The sequence below is a fragment of the Eptatretus burgeri genome, chromosome 3 (assembly GCF_056783735.1).
Source record: "Eptatretus burgeri isolate ZD-2024b chromosome 3, Ebu_testis_v1, whole genome shotgun sequence".
NCBI lineage: Eukaryota > Metazoa > Chordata > Myxini > Myxiniformes > Myxinidae > Eptatretus > Eptatretus burgeri.
Window position 1 is genome coordinate 135,707,630 of NC_140963.1, and position 9,413 is coordinate 135,717,042.

Here is a 9,413-nt window from a genome sequence, read left to right on the forward strand (position 1 = left end):
GTGAATGTGCTGGTTAGGCTGGGGCACGCACATGAAGGTCATCCGGTTATTGGCCCAATGATTGTACCCAACTGTCCTGGGTATTGCAAATTTCAATTATAATTTAAAGGGAAGTAAAATTGGAGTTTCAAAAGTAGCAAGTGATTTTTATTTTATTTTCGAGTTGAGCGTACACTAGCAAATCAGCCTTTCAGACCACTAATGTTCGAGGTGGTTTCAGATGTAGCAGATTTCCCTGATTTGGTGGATTATGCTCTTTTTGGCTACAAAATTGTAGACATTTTATTAAAATAAGTTATTTCTTGTTGATACCAGAACGATATCATCTGGAATTGTTTCAGTGTTTTCGTTCGCATGGTCAATTCAAAATTACTTCTTTTTTTCAGTTTTTGATTGATTTATTTATTTAAAATTGCTTTCCATTTTCTTCCTCATTATCCTTGGTATTCCGTGGTTTGCATCTTGGGCCATTAAAATGTTTGATTGCCATAACAGTAAAATATTTCGATTTCATAACTAAATGTATATATATATATATATATATATATATATATATATATATATATATATATATATATATATATATATATATATATATATATATATATATATATATATATATATATATATATACGGAGGGTGTTTCAAAAGTCAAAAACCAAAGGAAATATTTTTAATTTCTTCCTTTTTTTGAGATAGGTCATCGTGGACCGATAGAATGGCCCCCAAGTCGTCCCAATTTAACGCGATTTGACTGCTTTCTTTGGGGACACCTGAAATACCATGAGACCATGCACTATTGAAGATATAAAGAATGAAATCAGAAACTAATGAATGAAATTGATGTGTCAATCTTACGAAACGTTCAAAGAAACCTACATACAAGAATTGATGTGTATGCAAGTCAGTGACTCACAGTTTTTGTAATTTTCATAATAAGATGGTAAAAAAAATTCCCTATGATTCTGGACTTTTGAAACATCCTGTACATTGATTTCTTGCACAGTTCAGGTAACCATGGTAATTACAAGAGGAACGAGAACGACACTCGGTGGAGTGCATACTTCCGCCATGCTGAACAGTTTACATTTGGCATCCCATTTGGCATCTAAAGCTGAACCAAAATCGAATTGGCTTGTTCTTTCTTGTCACCGAACCAACTCATCCACTAAATTTTGTCATAACTTATCCACAACTTTTTAAAATATTTTGCTCTACAGTGTCTAGAGAAAGTCTACACCCCTTTTCAAAAATTTCATCTTTTGTTGCCTTACAGCCTGTAATTAAATTGCATGAAATCAGACTTTTCCACCTTTATTTACACATCATAACCTACAACTTCCAAGTGAAAAAGAAGCTCTACAAGTTTCAGAAAATTAATTAAAAATACAAAACCAGAATATCTTGGTTGGATAAATGTCCACCTCCCTTATGATAGCAATTATAAATTAGCTCCGGTGCAACCAATCACCTTAAGAATCACACACCAAGTTAAATGGCCTCCACCTGTGTTAAATTGTAATGTTTCTGATTTTTAAAATATAATCGGTTGTTCCTGTAGGTTTACTCTGCTGGGTCATGCATTTCACAGCAAACACTCAACCTTGAGAACCAATGAGCTTTCAAAAGACCTCCAGGATAAAGTTGTGGAAAAGCACAGATGAGGGGATGGGTATAAAAATATTTCAAAGGCCTTGAATATCCCTTGGAGCACAGTCAAGACAATCATTAAGAAGTGGAGGGCGTATTGTACCACCAAGATCCTGCCTAAATTAGGCCGTTCCTCCAAACTAGATGACCATGCAAGGAGGAGACTGATCAGAGAGGCTACCTAGAGGCCAATTGCAACTTTGAAAGAGCTACATGCCTTTATGGCAAAGACTGGTCACTGTGTGCATGTGACAACAATATCCCAAGTACTATACAAGTCTGCCCTGCACGGTGGGGTGTTAAGAAGGAAGCCATTACTCAAAAAAGCCCATCTTGAGTCCCGTTGAAGGCATACAAAAAAAACACTCCGAAGATTCTGAAGTCATGTGGAAAAAGGTTTTACGGTCTGATGAAAACAAGATGGAACTTTTTGGCCTAAATGCAAAACGTTACATTTGGTGCAAACCCAACACAGCACATAACCCAAAGAGCACCATCCCTACTGGGAATCATGATGTTGGCAATATCATGTTATGGGGATGTTTCTCATCAGCAGGGACTAGGGCACTTGTCAGGATAGAAGGGAAAATGGATGAAGCTAAATATAGAAAAATCCTGAAGGAAAACCTGCTGCCCTCTGCAAGAAAGCTGAAATTGGGATGGAAGTTCATCTTTCAGCATGACAACGACCCCAAGCACACAGCCAAAGCTACATTGGAGTGGCTAAGAAAAAAAAAAGATAAATGTCCCTGAGTAGCCCAGTCAGAGCCCTGACTTAAATCCAATTGAGAATATGGGGCATGACTTGAAGATTGCTGTCCATCAACGCTCCCCACAACTTGACTGAACTTGAACAGTTCAATGCAGAAGAATGGGCAAATATTACCCAATCAAGGTGTGTAAAGTTGGTAGAGACCTATCCCAACAAACTCACAGCTCTAATTGCTGTCAAAGGTACTTCCACCAAGTATTAACTCAGGGGTGGACACTTATCCAACCAAGATATTCTAGTTTTGTATTTTTAATTAATTTTCTGAAATTTATAGAATTTGTTTTTCACTTGGAAGTTGTGGGTAATGATGTATAAATATAGGTGGAAAAAGTCTGATTTAATGCAGTTTAATTCCAGGCTATAAGGGGAACAAAAGGTCAGAATTTTGAAAGGGGGTGTACACTTTCTATAGGCACTGTACATCATGTTGGGCTCCATCTTTCAATGGTGAAGACTCACTTTAAAAATTTTCAAGTTTCATATCTACATCCGGATCCAGATCTTCACCAAAATCGAATCAATTAGTCCTTGTTACACACCCAACCTGTCCACAAAGTTTCCTCCGAAAATGTCCAAACTTTTTGAGATATCCTGCTAACAGACAGGCGTGAAAACATAACCTCCGTCCCTCTTTGGTGGCAGATGTAATAAACGACAAATTAGACAATACAACAAACCTACATCAAAGGCCAGCAGAATATTCCCTTGTAAATTGGAAGGGGTTATCACTCCCTACTGTAACCTACAACTTATGAGGCCTGATGACCCGGTTCACTTCACTGTCCAATATACAAGCTCAGAAGGCTGGTAGCTCGCTTTCCTGCCGTCATATACTTTCATCTCCTTCAAAAGGTGTTCCTGCAAATCCTAGAAGAAAATACCTTGCTTGTTAAAATCCCTGCTGTGACGTTTTACTGCCAGATATTGATTTAAATTGTTGGTACCTTTCATCAAGGAGATGAAAGATGGTTGGGATCGAGACAGTTCAAACAAGAAGTCATTCTAGGAAGGTAAAAATATGAGTGAAATTTATGGTCACAAAAGTGAGATTCGATCTTATTGCCAACAGGAACTAGTGAGGCAATCCAGTTTGGCATTTCTTCCACAACATTTGGGCTGTGTTCAAGTGTGTGTTTAAGGATGGGTAATCCATCCAGCAATGCTGTTGCAACACCTTTATTTTATTAAAACATTGATACCCAGACAGCTCGAAGCCAGAAAATAAACATGTCACAATTTGATGGAAAATCTTCAAAGACGACATTGCATTATATTTTCCTGTTCATCTGTCTCGGTCTACCGAAATGGAGCCTTTGTCCCTCGGTGAGAATTTGATGGTAATGAATATATATATATATATATATATATATATATATATATATATATGTTGTGTTGTTGTTTGTCTTTCGGCTGCTCCCGTTAGGGGTTGCCACAGCTGATCATCCGTTATGATCCGCATACTGATTTGGCTTCGGTTTTACGCCGGATGCCCTTCCTGACGCAACCCTGGTCACCTCTTGCAACACAGGGATAAGGATTGGGTTTCGCCATGATTCCAGGCTGCCCTACACCCTCTCATAGCGCGGCCCAGCGCAGAGCTCCCGTCCTCAAGCGATCCTCCAACCCAAGCCTCCGAGTAGCCGGATTACAGGCGTACGCCACTACGCCCAGTATATATATATATATATATATATATATATATATATATATATATATATATATATATATATATATATATATATATATATATATATATATATATATATATATATATATATATATATATATATACACGGTACCCGCGCCGGCGGCGCGGGTACCGTGCACCTGTTTCAAAATTTGGGTCTTAAACCCATCAGGGACAACACCAGCCAAGAAGTTTGTTCTGAAGGAATCTCCACCCACTTGCGATATAAGATGTTGTCCCTCATTTCTAGGGTCCTCCACTGAGCCCAGTATGCCTTTGTTCGCGCCCCGAATGGGGCGATTTCCTCCCCACTGGGCCTCCTGTTTTCCTGGACCCATTTGTACACTGGCCCTATCACGGGGTCTTCCCGCTGGGCCGTGCTCCATGCCAATCCACCAAATTCCTCTCCCGCGGTTAGTGGCAAAGTTGGGCCTACCACCCGGGCCGCACGGACTGGGAGTTTCGGGGAGGCGTCTGCCAATTGGTCCCTCTCCTCATGTCTCGTGCAATATTTGCAGTTTTCCCTCAGACAGGGGCGTCGAGAGAGCGCATCGGCATTCCCATGAGCCTTACCGGCTCTATGGACCACACTGAAATCGTACTGCTGCAATTTTTCCAACCACCTTGCAATTTGGCCTTCCGGTTCCTTGAACCGTAAGAGCCATTGCAAGGAGGAATGGTCAGTTCGAACCAAAAATTTCCTCCCGTACAAGTACGGGTGGAAATGGCTCACGGCAGACAGCATAGCCAATAGCTCCTTGCGAGTTACGCAATAATTTCGTTCGGGCCCACTCATGGCCCGACTGTAATACGCGATCACTCTTTCCACGCCCCCTGTGTCTGAGACGAGACTGCTCCCAATCCTTCCTGGCTTGCATCCGTGTCCAGGGTATACATCCCGTCATCGGTGGGGTACGCTAAAACGGGTGTGGATGTCAAACACCCCTTTAATTTGAGGAAGGCCTCCTGGCACTCCTCCATCCAATTAAATCTCAACCCCTTCTCCGTCAACCGGTGAAGGGGCCTGGCTATCTCCGCAAAGTTTGCCACGAAACGCCGGTAGTAGGAGCAAAGTCCCAAAAAGCCCCGTACCTGTTTGACAGTTGTAGGTACGGGCCACTCCTCTACCGCTGTAATTTTTCCGGGGTCGGTCTTCACCCCCTTGCGGCCTATCACGTGTCCGAGATAGGCCACCTCTGTCGCGAACAAAGTGCATTTCTCTGGGCTCAATTTCAGCCCTGCCTGCCTGAGGTGCCCAAACACCTGGTCCAAGTTGGCTATCTCCTGGGTGAATGTTTTAGCGTGTACCAGGCCGTCATCCAGATACACCAGGCATGACCGCCACGGCATGCCGCCTAGTACACGCTCCATCAGTCTCTCAAAGGTGGCGGGGGCGTTACACAAACCGAACGGCATCACAGTGAACTGATACAGTCCCTTCCCTGTGGAAAATGCCGTTTTCTCCTTCCCCGTCTTATCCATCTCCACCTGCCAATACCCACTCTTGAGGTCCAAAGTTGAGAACCATTTAGAGCCTGCAACGGCATCGAGGGTATCGTCAATTCTAGGCAGGGGATGGGAGTCTTTGAGTGTCACGTTGTTCAGCTGGCGATAGTCCACACAGAAACGCGTGGTCCCATCCTTCTTTTTAACCAGCACAACTGGTGACATCCAAGGACTTCCCGAGGGCTCGATGACACCTGCATTGAGCATCTTTTCAACCTGCTCATCAGCCTCCTCTCTTTTGCTCCATGGGAGCCTTAGAGGAGGCTGACAGACAGGCCGGGCCCCTTCGGTGTGGATCTGATGTTGCACCAGGCCCGTACGTCCAATATCCTCGGGTGACAAGGAGAAGATCCCGATGTGTCGGTCGACCAGCTTGTATAAGGCCTCCCGCTGGGCATCCTCCAAATCTACACTACTCCGATTTACCATCTCGCAAATGGGACCGGGCCAATTCCTAATCGAGTCTGGAGACTCCCTCTGGGGCCGGTCCAGCTCGACGTTATCATCCCTCAGCTCTGCGACCTCTTTTACTGGGGTGCAATCTGCCACCTTCGTGCCCTTCCTGATAGTGCGTGGTTCCGTGCTAACATTTATCACCCGCACGGGCGCTATTGGCCCGTCGGTACTTACCAGGGTGCGGCCCACGACTAAGCCTGGGGTTGACGGCCCTGCCGGTAGTTCCGCCAGGCCGCAGGGGCCCTGCCACGTTGGGGGTGCTCGCCACCGGGCCGGGACCACCGCCTCGGCACCCGGGGGAATGACCACGGAGTCAGGAGCCTCCAGCTCCACCCTCTCATCCGTGCGGCAACTCCTCACCACCCAACTGCATGACCCCCCGGCCCAAGTCGTTCTTACAACCACCGGCCGTCAGCACATCCAACCCTATTAGACATGGGTCGTACACCTCCGCCACCCAAACCTCTATCTTGGTTTTCACGGTGCCCAATTTAAACGACACGAAACCACGTCCTATGATAGGGGCCGTTGCCCCGGTAGCTAGCTGCAAACTATGGTTTTGCAGACGGTGGATCTCATCCCAACCGTCTACACTCGAATCAAGGACCACAGGGCTGATGATCGTGGCGCTTGCTCCTGTGTCCACAACGGCGTCTACCCCTACGCCGGCAACCTTGCACCGAATTGTTAAGCTACCTTTGCCAATTTGGCCACAACTGATGACCTGTCGCAGTTCTGAGGGCTCTTCTCCGTCTGAGTCTGCCGAACACGGCCCTACATGTTCGGCACTTCTTAGTTTCCCGGGGACTGGTGGGGGGGTGATGGTTGGGCCTGGCTATCCCTATTGACCCGGGGCGGAGTTGGTGGTCTAGGGGGCCGTGGCTCTTCTCTTCACGGGGGCCTTTCCCTGCGCGGGGCGTTGCACCTCCGCTGCAGGTGGTCCCTTGCGCCACAATTATAACACCTCCTCTGGTAAGGTGTTTGCCTCCAGTACGCCGAATTATACCCCCCTCCATTCCGAATTGGGGTACCCCCCGATGGCCCATCTCCCGCCCCTCCCGGGCCCGACCGCCTTTCCCCAGGTCTCCCGAACCGGCGGTCGAACATGCCCTGCACCATCCTTTCCATTCGCGCTTGGTCGCCCAGGGTTGCCCCGGCTCGCAGCGCACTGTCGTTCACGGGGTCCACCTGTCGGACTGCCACCGCGTGGTGCCCAGCCCCTCCCAATGGCGTTCTGGCTGCCTCCCAGCAGGCAGCAGTATCAGCCGCCTTCTGGAGGTTGTCCGGGCGCCATACGGTGAGCAATGCTCCGACATCGGTGCCCCCTATTGCTCGAAGGAAATGGTCCAGGGCAATCTCCTCCCGGTACTCCGGTGGCATGTTGGTGTGCGCGATCCCCACCAAGCGGCGAATGTCATGTGCCAATTCCCCCAGTGATTCCTGGGGACGTCGTTTGCGCCCGTTGAGCTGAGCTTTAACAAGCTCGCTCTGCTGGTTCATGCCAAATCGGTTTTTTAGGGCCGAATGGAGATCCTCCAGGGTCGCCCCCTCACTGGGTACCGTGGTCAGGACTTCCAAAGCCCGCCACACAGGGCCGCTGTGAGTTGTGCCACACCCTGCACCTCGTTCCAGCCATTGCCTCTGGCAACACACTGGAACTGGGCCATATATGCCCTCAAGTCCGTCTTGCCATCGTACGGGGGGTAGCGGCACCCTCGGTTCTTTCGAGGTCTCCTCCCGTTCCCCAGGGACTCCGGGAGGAGTGTACCTCCCCAGTCCCAACGGTGCCTCACTCCCGCAGGGTCCGAGCCATTTGCCCGGGGGCTCTACCACCCCTGTCCGTGTCTGTCCGTGCCCCGCGTCGTCCCGCTTACTCTCCCAACCATTGGACTCGCACTCTGCACACCCCCCGGAACAGTCATTCTGGGTACCCCCATTAGGCCAAAAGACCCCGCGGCCTCTACCCTCCCCAAGCTCGGCATGCTCACCCCCGCATCGGGCAAGCCTCCTCCTCCGCCTTGTGACACCGGCCCCACCTGGGCACGATCCGCCTCGAGGGAGTATATCCTCTCCTCCTGTTCCCGAAGGAGTCCATCCTGCCTCTCACACCGGGCCTCCACCCTATCCGTCAGTCTCCTCTCCATTTCCTCCATTTTCCCCTTTATTACCCCATTTATTTCCTCCCCTATCGTTCCTAACGACAATTCCCCGACTTTCTCTCTTATTTGCTCCACCTCCCCTTGTACCTGTGTCACCATCTTATTTGTCTTGGATATTTCCTCCCTCGTTGTCCTAAACTGCTCTTCTGTCTCGCCCCGGTTTTTTCCTATCTGCTCCCCCAGTTCCTCTGTCTTTTCTCCGGCTTTCCGCTCCATTTCATTAATTACCTCCTCATGTCTCTTTCTACATTCCTCCGCCACCTTCTTTAATCCTTTCTGTGTCTCCGCTTTGACCTCCTTTCGCAGGTTTTCAACTTTGTCTGTCATTTCCCGATGTCTTTTCTCACAGTCCTCCTTCACGGCTCCCAATCCCTCCTTTATTTTCCCTTGTTCTCTTTTTAATTCCTCTATTGCCGTCGTGTTCCTCCCTATTTCCTCCTTTATTTGGTCTTGTCCCTGTTTTACTTCTCCCAATCCTTTTCCTACTTTGTCTATTTTTCCCACCACCGTCTTTATTTCGTTTACCCTCTCTTGTTTACTTTCTTCCATTGCGACTCCCACTCCTTTTACTTTCTCTTTTAACCCGGTCACCTCCGCTCGTATCGTGTCGACTTCCTTTTTCATTTCGTTTTTTAGTTCTTCCAAGCTTCCTTTTAGGCTCATTCCCATGTTCTGCGTCTCACCCCGCAGCTCTTTCATTTCTTCCTTCATTTGCTTGTTCATGCCTTTCATTTCGTTTTTCATTTCATTTGTGTTTGTATCCATCTTTTCGTTCATGCTTTTTATTTCATCCATTTTTGTGTATTCTCATCCATCCTTGCTGTCATTGCCGCCAGCATGGCGCATAGCTGGGCCATGTCGGGTGCGCTTGGGTGAGCCGTTTCGGCAAGGATCGGGGGGTTTTGGTGGAGAGGGGGAGGGGAGGTGTCATCCACCGCGGCCGCTGCCGCACCTATTTCGGGCTCTGGGTTCAGTTGGGCGAGTCCGTGTTCCTGCACAACCAACATTTCCTGCACGGGGATTTCATCCTGAGCCATGGATTCTACACATTCTACATCCATTTCTAATACCCCCGGCTCCCGCTCGCCTTGAGACGCCATCTTGCTTCTCGTAAAGCGTTAATTTAGCTCGCTCGTAATTTGGAGGGAATCGGGGGTCGCTCGTCTCACCCCTGGACCGATTC

General features: G+C 47.8%; 1 protein-coding gene, 1 long non-coding RNA gene and 1 pseudogene across 4 annotated transcripts in view; 1 reads left to right on the forward strand and 2 right to left on the reverse strand.

The window, feature by feature from the left end:
* Nucleotides 1-9,413, forward strand: part of ATP1A3 (ATPase Na+/K+ transporting subunit alpha 3) — a 229,455-nt gene that overhangs the window by 85,444 nt on the left and 134,598 nt on the right. The gene's annotated exons all lie outside the window — the stretch shown is intronic.
* LOC147031048 (uncharacterized) overlaps nucleotides 1-9,413 on the reverse strand; it is a 109,054-nt gene that overhangs the window by 31,299 nt on the left and 68,342 nt on the right. The window lies entirely within an intron of this gene.
* On the reverse strand, nucleotides 3,954-4,094 carry LOC147031050 (signal recognition particle RNA; annotated as a pseudogene).